The sequence below is a fragment of the Heterocephalus glaber genome, unplaced genomic scaffold (assembly GCF_053883595.1).
Source record: "Heterocephalus glaber isolate CG9 unplaced genomic scaffold, H.glaber_assembly_v1.0 deba00000676, whole genome shotgun sequence".
NCBI classification, from domain to species: Eukaryota; Metazoa; Chordata; class Mammalia; order Rodentia; family Bathyergidae; genus Heterocephalus; species Heterocephalus glaber.
Genome location: NW_028258156.1, coordinates 21,112,350 through 21,129,227, shown reverse-complemented (window position 1 = coordinate 21,129,227; position 16,878 = coordinate 21,112,350).

Sequence of the window (16,878 nt, the reverse complement as noted above, 5' to 3'; positions counted from 1 at the left end):
GGGGATGGCCACCAAATCTATATGTGTGGTAAATTTGCACAGAATTAAGTGCACACACACATATGAGTGTATGGAAAACCGGTGAAATTCAAATAAGGTCCATGGATTGTATCAATGTTAATTTTCTGGCTGAGATGTTGTACTGTAGCCATGCAAGATGTTGCCATTAAGGGAGACTGGGTGAAAGGTGTACAGGATGTACAGGTGTCTGTATTATTTCTTACAACTGCATGTGAACTCACAGCGATTTTAAACTTTCAAAAAATAAGCGAAGAACTGTCCTTTCTCAAAAACCCACTCCATCGGCTTCTACATGGTGAACCAAATCAACCTCCCTCTAAAACAGTATGCGCATGATTTATTCCTGTTGGTCTTATAGGCCTCTCCCTTGAAACGTGAACATTTATGCCAAGCCTTTATTTCAGTATACAGGAGAAGGGTGGGCCTAAGACGAAAACCATGAACCATGCTGTGAAATAAGTTTTGTTTCTCCTCAGATTTCTTAATTGTAAAATATAAAGAAATAATTTTTTTTTCATGGGCTTGTTTTTATATCTAATTTTTTAAAAAATCTGGCCTTCCAAAAAATAGGATGTGGAAAAATCATGTTCTTTGTATTATGTATACTGTTCTCCACATAAAAATTCTATTATTCTAGTTATTTTATGATTTTTAAAAAATCAGGCAGGAAGCATTTTTAGATTATGAGTTTTATAGCTAAGAATATGATACATAATATCTCCACTCCCACACTTTATTAAACAGCAATTTGGGCAAGGATTTTTTATGCTTAATATCATTATAAAGATTGTTGTCTTAGGGGCTGGGGATTTAGCTCAGTGGTTCTGCTGCCTGCCTCACAAGCGCAAGGACGAGTTCGATCCCTGGTTTAAAAAAAAAAAAGATTGTTATTTTAAATGGTTACATTTCTTTCTCTTTCTTTAAAATATTTATAAGGAAAGTTAGCACCATCATACCTTTTTTTGGGGTTTTGTGTGTGTGTGTGTAATCATGGTATAATAAAAGATCCTAAAATGGTTAATGCGCATTTCCCCTTTTATTGAAATTAAAATCTACATTGTTTATTTCCTGGAACTAGAATCTAAAATAAATAACTCCAAATGTTTGGACTCCACTAGACAGAGATTTTTAAAAACAAGGTCAGGTATGACATTTCTGCTGAAACTGCATGTGGATTAACTAAGATTACTTCCCTTCTAGGGATTTATTCTTTTAGACAAGTTGCATCCTGAACTCTTTTACTGGCACGGTTGTGTTAGAGAATTAACATGCTTTGTAACCTGACTTGGCCAAACTTGTTTTGATCACATGTGTACTTTTCTGAAAAAATATTTCAGGACATAGAAACATTGAACTATCATTTCTGTAATTATCAATGCAACTATGAACTTTTAGTCTAAAACACTTGACCAAAAATTGCTAAAGTCACAAATAATTAAAATTTTATGCCTAGCATAGACTCAGTAATATCTTTCCTAGGCTGAAGTTTTCAACTGCCAGATGATCATATCAGTAATAGGTTGGAATTGCTTCAGAGAATAAAGATGTTTATATCTTTAGAATATTAATGCAGTCAAAAAGCACAAAATACAAAGGTAGGATATTATTAAAATGACTTTAGGAGATCTGTTCATTTAAAGAAAATGTACAGTAAATTTTTTTGTAAAGTGAAGGATCATTTTGTAATTTCTCTAGTAATTTTGCATATTTTTATAAGTCTCTTAACTATGTGAGATATTTTCACATACCATTTATTTCAGAATGTTAGAGAGGATATAAACACGCACCAACACTGATGTACCCACACACATTAGGTAGTATGGGTGAGAGAAGTACAAAAAAGTGTGTTAGATAAAGTTTGCACTCTGTGTCTGGCTCCCCAAACTGAGGGTCAATGTACTTTTCATGATGCTTTCCTTTTAGGTTCCTGATTCAGAATACAAGACAAAGTATTTAACCAGGCTCTGCTACTTATATAAATGCACATGGTCAAATTACCAACCAGAAATCGCCTACGCTGACAACATACAGTCAACTTGGGAAGCTGACCACAGGCAACCTGAGAGATTTGGTTTCAATCAGGGCAAAGATTAGAAGTCCAAATCTTATTGCAGTGAGACCCTCTCTGCTCAAGCTGATTTATTTCTGAAGATTTTCCCCTCAGAGAGGAGAGATCTGATTGAGGAGGGCTCTCCCAGGAACTATGGAGTGGCTTAGACCTTTCGCAAGGTCAAAGGGATCCTAGGCAGAGGCTGGAGTGATCCTCAGTGCTTTCCTCTGGTTTGGAATACAGTACTGGTTTAGTTCCAAAGAGCATCCAAACCTCTATAGATTAAAACAACCCTTTCCGACTGTGAGGCCAGGGCTAAGCCTCACAGTGGTGGAGTGTGGAGTGTAAACTGGGGACCCCTGGGGCTCAGCAGTCACTACTCCCACGCTCCTGTGTCTCCTCTAAGGCAGGGACTTTTCAACAGACCGCAAATGAGTGCGCCCCATCTGGATCCCTCTTCTGTCCTTCATTACTAGCAAATCTAACTGGGAAATTTCCTTAGGCTTCAGGAGTTGGAAAATTCAGTGGTGAGACTCTGAAAGCTTGCTGCCTTGAGGAAAGTTGCATCCATCTTTGAAGAGAAGGTTTGAAGCAATTTAATGAGTACGCAGTAATCAAAGGCAGGGCTGTTTTAGATCCTGAAAAGTCAGGATCAAAGAGAGCAACTGTTGGGAACATCTTCTCTATGATTAATGCAAATTATTCTCTGCTTATTAAAGACAGCAGCAGCAGGGAGAATTTGGCCTTGTAGTTTCAGCCCGCTGCTTACTTGGAAGAGGGAATTTTGCTTGAGAATTCTTCACAAGACCTCATCACTGGGAAACGTGTTACATTCAAAGTAGAGCAGTTTAAAAAATTAAGTGCGTTCATTTATACATTGAGAATCTGAAACTACTCAACATTGCTCAGTAGCTAATCTGCTGATGATGGCATGTCATTAAGGAGTGACAGAAATAGTCATGCATGGATACCAAGTACATGCGAGTATAATTTTTCAGTTGTTTCACACAATTATTCAACAGAATAGCCACGCAAATATAGCAGCACAGGAACAATAAGTGGATATGTATAAAAAACTATTTGTGCTACGTATTTTAGGACAATTCAATACAAGCAGAAAATGGATCTTCACAAGTAATACTCACTGAGGTGCAAAAAAAGGGTCAGATGAAATCGCATTCTTTTGTCAGGAATGATCGCATGTAATTATGCTAGGTTTAAAAAAATAAAGGGCAGCTGCTGATTGGCTCAATCATTGCCATCACCACATATTATGTAAAAGCCCCAAAATTTGGCTACTGGTTCTTATCCGTTACAGACATAAAATATCTACAATGCCTAGTTCCTTAAAAAAAATAACAGTATATACAGTACATAAAAATTTAACAAATATTTGTTTGCTATTAATGTTTGTCATTTTTGAAATCACAGAATAATTTATGGAAAGTTATATGAAATGTAATTTTTTTACATATTTTTTACCTATTTTCCCATTCTTAGAAATTTTTGTCTAAAATAATTGCACAATTAACATGTCTCATTATATAAAAAGTAGAAAACTCAGAGAAATGGGCAAAATTAAGAAAATATCACCTCTAGTACCACCTCTCTCAGAAAAGCAGTGCTATACTTTTTCCTGGTATGTAAATAATTTTCAGAAATGGTATCATATGGGTTACAGCTACTTGCTTCAGTGAATTTATTCCAGACATCTTTCTGTAACAACAAATCCATTTTTTATATTTTAATTTTTTAGTACATGTTTGTGATACACAATGCTTACATTCATGGTGGGAGTTGGCGCATGGACATGACACATCTTAATTCTTCCTACATCCCCCCCCATCTCTTTCGGTACTGGGGATCGAACTCAGGACCTTGCGCTTGCGAGGCAGGTGGCAGAACCACTGAGCTAAATCCCCGGCCCCATCCCCACATCTCTTGGTCCCCTTTTCATTTGCAAAAGATCTTCCTGTTTCCTATTATCTGTCTTTTATTTTGTTCTTTATATTTTCGAGTTTTTTATATAAGAGAGACCACAGAATATTTAAGCTTGTGTGTCTGATTTACTTCCTTCAACACTGTGGATTCAAGGTGCATCCATTTTCCTGTGCATCCATTTTCCTGTGCATCCATTACAAATGACTCCAATTTATCCTTCATTATAGCAGAGCCGTACTCCATTGTGTATAAATACTGCACTTTCTTTGTCCATTCATGTGCTGATGGCCGTATAGGCTGCTTTCAAGGTTTAACTACTTAGTGTATTCTGAGTTGTGTTACATTAAGCGTGGTATGAATACCTCACTATAATATGATGCCTTTCACTCTTTTGGAAAGATATCTAGGAGGTGAGCTGGGTCAAATAGAATGTCTAGTTTTAGTATTTTTGAAGAATCTCCATTCTGATTTCCACAGTGGTTGGATTAGATTACATCCCCACCAACAGCCTCTCCAGCATTCGTTATTAGTTGTTTTCTTGATGATGGCCTTTCTTTCTGGAGTGAGATAGAATCTCAGTGTTGTTTTAATCTGCATTTCTCTAATGGTCTGTGATGTTGAACATCTTTTTCATGTTTTTATTGGCCATTTGTACCTTCTCTGAGACGTCTCTATCCATTGCAGTTGCCCATTGTTTGACTGGGTCTTTTATTTTAGGGGAGAGTCTAATTGTTTTGAGTTTTTTTATCTATACTAGATACTATTAGTCTTCTGTCAGAGATGTAGCTGGCATTTTCCCCCATTCTGTAGGTTGTCTCTTCACTTTTTTGGTTGTTTCCTTTGGTGTGCTCAAGCTTTTTAATTTGATATAATCCCATTTATTGATTCTTGATGTTATTTCTTGAGTGATTCTTCTGTTCAGTCTTTGCCTATGCACCTGTCTTCAAGCATTTTACCTATTTTATCTTCCAGCAGATTAAATGTTTCTGTTTTAATATTTAGATCTCTGATCCATCGTGATTTTAGTTTAGTGCATGATATGAGACATGGGCTAACTTCAGTCTTCTGCATGTGGATGGCCAGTTTCCCAGCATTTACTGAAGAAGCTGTCTTTCCTCCACCGTATATTTTTGGCCCCTTTGACAAAGATCAGGTGGCCATCTGTGGTTTGTTTCCATGTCCTTTATTCTGTTCCACTCATTCACGTCTGTTTTTGTGCCAGTGCCATGCTCTTTGTATCACTGCAGCTTTGCAAGGTAACTTGAAGTCTGGGATTATGCTATCTCCTGCTTTGCTCTTGTTGCCCAGGATTGCTTTTGCTGTTCTGGTCTCTTCTGGTTCCATATGAATTTTAGAACTGTTTTCTCTAGTTCTGTGAGGATTGCTGTTGGCATTTTGATTGGAATTGCATTAAATTTATGAATCAGTTTTGGAAGTATGGCCATTTTGACAATGTTGGTTCTGCCTAGACAGAAATAGGGGATGTCTTTATTTTCTGATGTCCTCTTTGATCTCGTTTTTTATGAGCACTGTAGTTTTCATTGTAAAGGTTTTAAATTAATGATGTTTAGATTAGTACCAAGAATCAGGATGACCTGGGAATGTCTACAAAGCAAACCTCCACCTCCACCTGTGTTGGGGTGGTTGTGCCCCTCAGGAGAGAGGCCTTCCCCTGCCCCATGTCACAGTTGTGGGGAGCCTGGTCGAGACTGGAGTATATATACACCTCAGTGGGTTGGGAGGGAAGAAGGCAAACAGTTCTTCTGCTCCAGTGTTCTTTGATACTGCATAATATCCCTCTGAATGTAGGAATCAGAATTTATGCAGCTAATCTATTGTTTGATGTGTCCTGGGTTTCTAATATTTTACTATTATAAATATTTCTGCTAAGTCTTTGTTTCATATCTTTATTCCCTAGGATCTATTAAATGGAGTGGAAATAATAGGCCAAAGCATACATATGTGTATGTAAGGCACAGATGCATACATGCAAGTGTACATACGCAGATATGAGCATACATACTACATGTATATGCACATGTGTGTGCACTTGAGTGTGTCTAAAGCATTTGATGTTACTGTCAAACTGCCATGCACAAAGTTTGTCCTGGTTTATATTCTCACAACAGCCTAGGGAAACAACTCTTGACTTAGTTCCTTGTTAATACTGAGTACGCTGAATTTTAAATCTTGGTCAGTTAACAGCAAAAAATTATTACTTCCTCATTATTATTTTAATTTTTACTTGAATAGTGAGTGTAAAAACATTTTTTGTGTATGTACAGATAGCCTATTTTTGACCCCGCCTCCTTCCAGGCATTTCCTCGTGAATGCCTCGTTTATTTTAGCGGCCCCACATTCCTAAGCCCTTGCATCCCACATTCTCTGCTCTCAGGCCATGTCCACCACTTCCTGCTTCCCAGCCTCTTCTCAGGCTATCGGCTTGTCTTGAACGGCATCTTCCTAAACACAAATGCCAGCCTCCAATGAAGTTGTCTTAGGGTGCTTCTGAAATGCCTGCGTTTAGCCGCCAAACTTCCCATTCTGTGATCCAAGCTCTTCACATAGCCTGGGGTTCATTTCTGAAGCCCAATGTCATAAGAAAATGACTCACTGATAGCCTCCTGTAGCAACTCCCTTTGCAAACTGGCTCTGCCTGGAAGCAGAGCCTGCAGTTCTAGACTAATGACTGTACACTAACCACCACGAAGACCTGTGAAGAACCAGAGCAGAGTCCCTGGATGGCTGTGGAGGCCACGGCCCCTGAGAAGCTTTCCCAGGTGGCTCCTTCTGGGTGCCCGCTCCTGAGAGCCAGGCCATGTGGCTGAGGGCAGTTAGCGGGATATACTTTTGATAACATTGAATCCCCAGCCCTGATGCTATCCTGGTGCAGAAACCCTGCCCGCATGTTTCATTCTGCCCAGAAATGCAGAAAGATAGTGGATGTGGTTCTCTTTTTTATAGTAACAGGCAATAAGAGCAAGTTTAGAAACATTTCTCTGAAGAGCCTGAATTCAGTGACCTTATGATCCGTGCCTAGTATATGATTTGATCCTTGACTTGAAAGGACCCAGGCTTGGAGGCTGAAGGTGAAGTGCTGTAGAAGAAGTAAGACATCGTTCTTTTCTCTAGTGGGGGATCCATTCCCAGGCAGATTCTAAATGAAGACTGTTGTCTACCACAGACCGCGAGCTAAACTCTCCCTCTAGTGGTAGGTGGGAGCCATGCAGAGTGTAGAATTCCAAGCCCCAGATTTTGAGGGAGAAGAGGTAGAATTGCAATGCTGATTGGAGGAGTCAAAGAACAAGCAGAGTGCCTTTTGCCGAGCATTTCAGGGGAGAAGCTTCCTTAGCATCCCAGTTTATCTCATTCTGTGGTGAAAATGACCTCTGGGAATCCTTTAGTCCATCTGAGAATCATCTCCAAACCATAATAAAGGTCAGAGCACAGAGAATGAACTTCCCAACATATATCAGGCAGGTTACAGAATGTGCCTCCCCCAAAGGAGGAGCACGAACAAACCAAGGCCATCCCCAACTGGGCCGGCATGGATAATTGACTAAGGATCATCCCCAGGTCCTTGGGGGTGGGGGGCGCGGGGGGAGACGACACATACAACTGAATTGCACTATGGATGCCACTGCCTGCCCAACCCTGCCCTGAATCCAGCAGCCCATGGCCCTGCATCCACCTCCGAATCACTTGGGATGAGTTTTCTTTTAGGGACTTTCTCTTAAAATATTTATTTATTTAAATTGTTGGGAAATACTATCCTAACCATTTTTAAGTGTGCAGGTGAGTAGTGTTCGGTCCATTTACATTCTGTGGTCAATCTCTGCAACTTTCTTCTTGCAAAACTAAAACTCCACTGAACAAGTCCTCATATTCCCTCCCCATTTTTGGCAACCACCGTTCTGTTTTCTGTCTCTATGCTTTGACCACTGTTTAGTAGGAAAGGTAAGTGGCATCTTGCAGTATTTATCCTTCTTTTCTTTTTTTTTTTGTATCCGGGATCGAACTTGGGACCTTGCGCTTTCGAGGCAGATGGCCGAACCACCGAGCTAAATCCCCGGCCCTTAGTAAAATGCCCTCAAGATTCACCCATGTTGTAGCGTGTGCCAGAATTTCCTTCCTTTTTAAGGCTGAATAATAGGCCATTGTATGTACCAAGAGAGAGTTTTAAACCACCAATATTCAGGCCCAAGTCAAAGTATGAAATCAGAATCTCTCAGGGGTGGCACCCAAGTGTCAGTGTGTTGAAAACGCTCCTCAGAGGGGTCTCCAGGGTAGCCCAGGTGGCTGAGACCCACAGAAGGCACAGGAACATCTAAAACTAATTTGCCCCACACCTTCCTGCTCCTCGAGTCCATGTTAAGAAGAGGGCGTGCCCCGCGGGTTCCCAGGCTTTGGTGTGCACATTAGAACCACCTGGGGAGCTCAGAAGTCCTGCTGCCAGGTCATGTTGCATAACAATTAAATAAGATGTCTGGGGTGGTTCCTGGTGTCAGTATTTTTAAAGATCTAAGGTGACTCCAATGGCCAGCAAGTGTTGAGATGAGTGGCCTGCATAACCATGGCCCAACTTGCTCAGCTAGAAACCTCCATCTCTAACCCTTCAAATCTGAATCCTCATTAAAGCCACTTTGATCTTGTCTCCTTAAACCAAGGCTCTCAAAGTGCAAGTGTGGTCCTTGGGCTTAATGAGGGGACAAATTCACTTGGGTTTGCCAGGACTTTCCTGGTTTTAGCATTGAAAGTCCCCAGCTCCTGGGAATGCTCTTCTGCCTTGGACAAAGCCAAATCCTCTTCTGTGCTAGGAATCCTCTTCTGTCAAGACCCACAGCAGTGCCTCAGCACTTGCTGGAAATAAATCCTCAGGGCCAGCCCAGGACTACCACCTCAGGGGCTCTTTGCATGGGGCCCAGCTTTCTGTGCTTCCATACGCTTTCCCCTTCAGCCTGATGAACGCTCTCGCTTGAGAACTACTAGCCCAAGGACCTCTAAGTCCACCGGGTGGCTACTGCTCCGGGAGATTCTCCTCTACAGTGGGTGCATCCTCGTGGCCTTGGCGGTCTGTCCATCAGTTGGACGCTGCTGGGCCGCATTCTGGCCTTGGGGTGAGCACAGGCAACGTGGCAATGTCTGCAGGCATTTGGGGCTGTCACAGTATGAGGGGAAGATGCTACAGGTGCCAAATGGGGAAAGGCCATGGATGCTACTAAATAAATGCCTTATATTAAACAGGACAGTCCCTGTCCTCACCACAGAGAATTATCATCGCAAAACATCAACGGTACTGACTGTAAGAAGCTCTGCAAAAGGCTTCAGCACATGTAGTCCTGTGCCTGGTCCTCCCATCCTGCATTTCCTAAACCCGTTCACCTCTAGTGCTCTGGTGTTCTGTTTCCCATTGTAGGTGAGTTAAGCTCTGAGCTACATGAATATTACAGTAGGTCTGGCAACTTCTAAAAGTTCCATTATCAGAAATCACCGACCCAGCTTTACAACTCACAGCTGTGCCTAGAGCCCAATTTGCAGTGACCCCATCCATACCCCCCTTCACTGAGCTGTAAACTCAATGGGGTTCCTTTTCTGGTTCTTTACCAGAGCTGACAACTGTGAAACCCCATGTGACATTTTCTTGCTAAATTTGTTAGTTCTATTAAAATATGTAAAAGTGATTGGCATTACTAATCATTATCGACCCTTCTTTGGATGCAAAATGTGTGAAATGTATTTCCAAAGGCAGTGGAAATGCATTCTGGTCATTGTTGAATGAATGCTGTTAGATGACACATCAAGTATCTAAACAAACAGCAAAATGCACTGAACTGACAACATTTTGGCATTGTAATTAAGTGTTCACTAACACTGTCTCATCAGCTCACTTGGAGGCTGCATCCTGTCTAATATCTTGCCTGAGGTTTTTTTGGTTGTTGTTAAAACAGTTTGAATGAAACAGACGAGGACAGGAGGGGCATAGAATGCCACACTGTCCAGCTCCTGACCTGCAGGGGGAAGCTGGGTTGGAAAGCGGCCTCTCCCAAGGAAAGGCAAGCACTTCACTCCTGTCTCCACTGCTCTTCACTTCCTCCTCAGACTGTACAGTAACACGAAGCATGTAGGGTAATTACAGTGTTACAGCTTGTGTCTAAATGTCCCCAAAGCCTCATGCAGTCACAGGTGGGGCATTTTCAGAGGTGGCTGGATCTAGAGTGTGTGATGCTGGGATTGATTCATGGTGCAATGCTAGGCTCAAGGGCACTAGGATTGAGGGTGAATGCTGCCCGCCCTAAGTAGCCTGGATAAGATGTATGGGATAGAAAGAGGTGTGTTTGTCCCTTGCTTTGCTAACTTTTGCCTGCCACAAGCTGTTTCTCCTCTGCCGTGTGCCACCCTTCCTTGGAGCCAGCTAATTATGGACTGAAACCTCTACAAACTGAGCTAAATAAACCTTTCCTCCTTTAACTTTGGATATCAGGTATTTTGTCTCAGCAGGAAGAGAAAGGTAACTAAGACATACAATAACTACGAGTCCTTCAGATACTTTCTGGCATGCTTTCAACGGTAACTTTCACATCTAAAGTAATGGTACCCATAGAAATCTTATGTTTAATTCCCTCCTCTTTGTATAATACCTTTTTTTTACATTACATCAAGGATCATTAGATATTTCAACTTTTTTTTTTGCCTAAGTTGTACTACAATGAAGAGTACAGAGCTACGAAATTTACTTTTTTCTCAATTACAGCAGACATCACATTTTTCTTAAAATTGAATACAGTATTTATACATATCTAGGATATTAAGAAAAGTATTTTGAAACTATGGATAGCTCTGAAGAATTCAGGGCTTTTCTAAATTGCTTCTAAATTGTATTTCTGTAGCAACAATAAGTATTTACTGGATACACAATTAAGAATTGTGCTTTTCAACCCTACATCAGTTGAAGCTTCTCTCAAGGTAGAGGAAGGAGCAATTCCTTGGTGGGACTTTGCTATGCAGTTAGCATCAATTTTCCGGGGGATTCTGCCTTGCATGTCAATGTCATCTGATTATTGCTCTGGAATCTGTGGTCTACTGTGCTCTATTTTTGACTTAATGCTGATTCTCTGCATAACTAACAAATTCTGAAATTGCTGATATCAGCACTTAATCCATAAAATGCCAACTGGCCAGTGAGACACCAGTGAGACTTACCAGGATCTGAGATCTGTGTCCAGAGGCGCAGGCAGCAAACAGGGCATGTGAAGACACACCTGAAAGTGAGAGGCAATTTAAGTAGAACACGTTCCCCGGAGTTCCCTAAGGACAGGAAAAAGATGAGCAGTATTTAAAAACCTGCCAAAAGAGGTGATCTGTGAAGTGACTTGCTGCAGATTTGACCTACACACACACCCTGGGCACAAAGGGAGCTAGAGCTGGATTTTATAGCCTGTTTTTGTTTGGTCCTGAACCAATTATGATAATACAGAGATATTTTGCTCTGTTTATTTTTTTCTGGCTCATGTTTCAGTGGGAATTTTTAACAGCTTGATTTTTATCAAGTATAAAGTGTACTGAATGAGAGGGGCTTGTTTCTTAGCAATTAGAGACCCCAATCTGTCTGAGGGGGGCTGGTAAAACATTTGCCTTTAGGTTCTCAAGGCTCCATCCAGCCCACTGGCTCAGGATCATCTGAAATATCTCACACATTTGGGTTCCCTTGTGATTCCACCAGGTTAACCATCGCTGGGTGAGAGGTAAGTGGGTTGGAAATCCCTGGGGTTTGGAATTTTATTCTCCTACAAAGATGGATTCTGAGATAGGTGTGAAGCTAACATAAGAGTCTTAAATTGCAATCACCTAGCCAGGCATGGTGGTGCACACCATAATCCCAGCAATCTGGGAGGCTGAGGCAGGAGGATCACAAGTTTCAGCCCAGCCTGGGCAACTTATCAAGACACTGACCCGAGATTAAAAAATAAAAAAAGGGATGTAGCTTGGTGCAGAGGCCCTGGGTTCAATCCCAAGTACCACTATAAAAAAAAAAAAAGGACTTGTCTATTAGGACATTGAAGTATCCACTTCAAACCCCTGCAGTTTCGGTGGGTCAGTTTACTGGTGACTTACAGAAGACATATTTGGGACTCCTGAATGCTGGAGGAAGAATCATGGATATGAACTGAGGCCAAATGAGATACTCACTTTTTACACAGCATTTATACATCAGGGGATAGATTCAACCAGTATTCCCCTAATGCTACTTTTATATACATTTAAGCTTCTTCAGGGGTATTTTTCAATGGTTCTTGTTTGAGTTTTTATTTATTGCAATATTTTGAATTGATGCTAATTGTTTTAAATGTGTTCCTCACAGGTCAGGCTGTCTGCTCATTTCTGACCTGATGGAAAGCAAACTCCTAGAAGGTAGGAACCAGGTCCTTTTCATTCCAAAACTACAGAGGAAGCTTGAAGGTAGTATTTGCTGAGCTAACGTTTCATTTCTTTCAATAAAAATTCAATAAAAATTCCACCAAGCTCTAGGAGTAGAGGGTAAAAGGTCAATATTTATTTTCTAGGTAGAAATTTTGGCAGGAAGTTTAAGTAAAATTGAAGGATTTTTCAGATTGTTCAACTGATAGGTAATCTATTTGATGAATCTAATACTATTTTTTCCTTTAGACTTTTAAGTTATTATGTGAAACAAAAATGTAGGCACAATATGTATATCCTTTACACTTCTTTCAAATATTGGGATTCCATGAAAAGTGTTTTCTTTTGAAATATGTGATTAAAAGTCTTGCTTCATTCTTGAGTGGTTTTATTGTATCTTGAGAGTTTCCCCCTTCATATGTGTATCCCCAGTTTTATAGCAAAAATTGAAGTCACAATATGGTTTGCGTTTGAGAAATTGCCTTCAAATAATCATGAACAGGTCACTGTATTTTCCTATAAATCGACTCCATATCCTAGGATATCTGCCTCCATGTCAGAGTGGCTTAACTACTTACCTCTTAACTTCAGTTAGGGTTAGAGGACTGCTGCTAAGGAAGGAGTGCTCATGTTACAAAAAAATTATTTGCCCATTGAACAAAAGGGTCAGTCTGTTGGTCAATCAGAAGTGGTTTCTAAGCATGGCTCTTAAAGTCTTGGCATCTTTTCTAAAAACTAAATAGCTTTGTTGCCCTTCTTGAACAATCACATGTGCTCATTTCCACACAATCAGAAAACAAAAAGACAGAAAAAAGAAAACTAAAAATGACCCCAAAGCCTTCAGTCTTCTCATAAATACCTTCGGTGATCTCTCCTCTCACTCTCTTGCTCTTGTTTATTCTCTTTCCTCTCAGAAATGGAGAGAGAACAGGCTGAAGAGCAGAGCAAGTACCCAAACAAGCTGTGTGGGACGAAACTCTATTTCTGCTGTCATAGAGCCTTCAAACACGGCAACTCCCATGAGGTATAATTTACACATCAAACCTCATTTGCTGTAAATACAAAGCTCAAGAACTGAACTGAAGTGAGAGAGAAGTGAGAGTTGCATTTCTTTCTTGGGACAAGGTATTTCCAGCCTCGGAAGAAACTCTTTTGTGCTGCTTCATCTCCACCAGAGCCACCTGATGACCTGGCTCTGGCTGAGACCTTGCCTTCCCTTCCTTTTCAGGTGTCACCTAACCTCAGGGCTGGGGAAGCTGCACCTAGCCCGACTTGCCCAGACTCAAGGAGATTTCATGCGGGAGCAGGAGTCTGCATGGGGCACGAAGAAACTTGGAAGTGCTTCCAGGATGTGTGGAGGATTGCTCAGTCTCAGAAGACCTCAGAACTGCCAGTCAGGTGTTAACAGGATTCACTGGGCCTGAATGGGGCTAAGACTCGGGGCTTACTGGAGCTAGCATGGGCTGCCAAAGCTCTGAGGAACTGATGGGTGTGGGCTGCCTACAAAGTCCTGGGGCAGTGAGGAACAGCCAGACCCTCTCTGACAAGATGCATGTCAGCTGCCTGCTGCTCCTTCAGAGTGACCCCAGGCAGGGCCCCTGGTGGCTGGAGAGAACCCAGTGGATCTATCCTTTGGCTTCCCTTATAACCAATGTTCCCAGGTTCTCCTTTCATGGGGAAGACAGGAAGGAGGCCACGGTGGCCTGACCCTGGGCTTACCCTGAATGGCTCTTCTGAATCTGCCTTGGGGGCCTAGCTATAGGGACTGAGGAAATCCACTAATTTGCTTTTATAATTTCCATAAGGAGTGTAAAATGCCTTACAACATGTATAGGAAAGTGCTGAAAAGTACATCTGAAGGTTGTTAATGGTTGGGTAAAAGCTGTATCATTTCTGTGCAAAAATTGTTACCCAAACATGGAATGTGAGATGCAGAAAGGACTTTAAAGTTCTAACCCTTCGTCCTCAACATCAGGAAACTAAAACCTAGAGTGTTAAATGGCTAAGTAAAGCCACACGCCAATCCACATCCACCCTCCATCTTCCCCACCCTCACAGCCCGTGTGGGTGGGTGCACTCCTTTGACTTTGCCCTTGTCCTCTGATGAGGCTTTGAGGTACAGATCACCCTAGCACACTTGAAGGTTTCAGTGAATCCAGCCAACTGGGAGTGTTTCATAGGAGATGAGATTTACCCAATCATTCAATTCTCACGCCAACCCTGTGAGGTAGCTGCTAAACTGTTCTTGTTTTAAAGGTGAGGAAACTGAGGCACAAAGAAGTTAAGTAACTTGCCCATGATCACACATGTTAACACTTCACCCTCCTGAGATGAACTAATACAGTAAAGACGCAGGGGAGGAAGAAGCAGAAAGACAAAGCGGGTAATGAGCCAATCTTAGAGCCACCTCCTCACAGAACCATGCCAGCAAAATGCAGATCTCTGCATTTCCACCTTCACCATGGGCAGGAAGATCACTGGGTACCTGTGTGGCAGACCCTTCCTCTTCAAGCCTGTCCTTCATTGCCTTTGAGCTATTTTATAATTCTGAAAGTCTAGAATTCTGACAGTAACGAAAATGCTTCTACATGGAAATACAAATTGTTTATTGCCATATAGCTGTTAGCCAATTGATCCCAGCATTTCTGATAACTTGCATGTGTATGTGTCTTAAAAGTCCCCCTTTGAGCTGGTTATAACCTGTCTCTGGTCCTCTCATTAATTCATGAATTAAATGACATCTTTGGCACATATTTGTCTTATATTTATACGGCAGTCAAGGTTTTGACTTTAAACATGTTAACCTTTCTCATGTGCTTGGCCTTCCCAGGGTGGGGGGACCTGGGTGCTGTCTTGGATGTATTTCCTCGGCATGGCATGCTCGGCTTTCTTCACTGGGCTCAGGGCTCAGGGCTCCACACTGCACGGGCCCCATGTGCATTAGCTCTGGGATGCTTGCCTTGCTCTCCTGTCCAGGCTGGGCTCCTGGTCGCAGTGCATACGCTGCCCTGTGTATGTGTCTCTTGTAGCAGGTGCCATGGTGCTGTGGGTGCTGACTCTCTCCTTGTGCCTCCATTCCTAGTCTGTAAATCGCTCAGACATGGGCTGCATCTGGTTCACCCTTGCGTGCCCAGCGCCGTAGAGAATCGGCACTCCACAGTTGTTGCATGAAGAGCTTTTTCATCTTCTACTAGGCAACAAGGTCATGTGCACAGAAAATCATCTGAAAAAGAACTTAACAATGGCTACCAAGCTATTTTCAAGATAAAATGACAATATATTTAATTCTCCAATGATGAAATGATGTAGCCAGTACACAGTGGGTGTAGAGGCAGTGAAGCTCAGGCTTTGGGGGCTTAACAAGTGTCTCTGTGAAGGTGGCATCTGCCTGGGTGGGTGGACAGGTCTGAAAGCTGCAGGAAGCTTGGAAGTTGTACTTGAGGTTCCAACTTGGGCAGGGACAGGCAGATCACACAACTTCCAGGGCTGCCTGTCACATTCTCCATGGGTTTCAAAGCCCCTCCTGCTTCTCCATCAGTCTCCAATGATTCTTAGGTTTTCTGCTTTGTCCTTCAGGCCCTGCCAGGAACCTCCCTTCCCCTCACCCAGTGGCTTCCTGGGTCAATCAGTGTGTTTCTTTCTGATTGCTATGAATCTTCATTCCCAGAGACCAATTTTGGCGAGAAAAGCCAAGGGTCATGTTCAAAAATCAATATAGGGTTTAGCTTATTAAAGTAGCACAGAGAATGAAAATAATTAGGAAGCTTTGCTGAGAACTCTTAAGCACTTTACACAGCTAAAAGCACTGCACTGTTTCCAGTGCTCTGCTACTATATAGAGTCCTTCCTGAAGCTGCTGCTTCTCTTTCCCAGCCTTCAGATATGACTCTCTAGCCTTGTATAAGACTTGTCTGTCATCACTTGGATGACCTAGGAATTGTCTGGTCCCAGGCCTAAGGACCTGATACCACTTCCACCCACCATAGGTCTGGGCACAAATTTCAATTCATCCAAGGTTGTATGTTTTCCTTTTCATAGCCTTTGGCCTGAGAGTCTAATGGCCATTTAAAACAACAGCATTTCTTTTCATTTTTAAATACTAGTCTCTCATAATTGGACATGTAGGCTTACTCTCCTCCCATTTTGGATTTCAGACTTGTACTTTGTGTTGTTTAGATTTAAGGAGAAATAATGTAAAGGGACATAGAGCTTGTATTCTGGAGTCAGGCACATTTGAGTTTGCCTACTAGATCTCTTTTACAGCTGTGTGATTGATCTTTGGAAAGAAAAGTGGCTTTGCCTCACACGATGGGTAAGAACATTAAACAGAAGCGATGTATACACTTCCCTATGTAGTGCTTTATATATATATAATAGGCAGTAAAAGCAAGTTGGCTATTTTCTTCTTCCCCACTTCAACACAGCAGTACCTTGCTAAATAAACAGAATTAC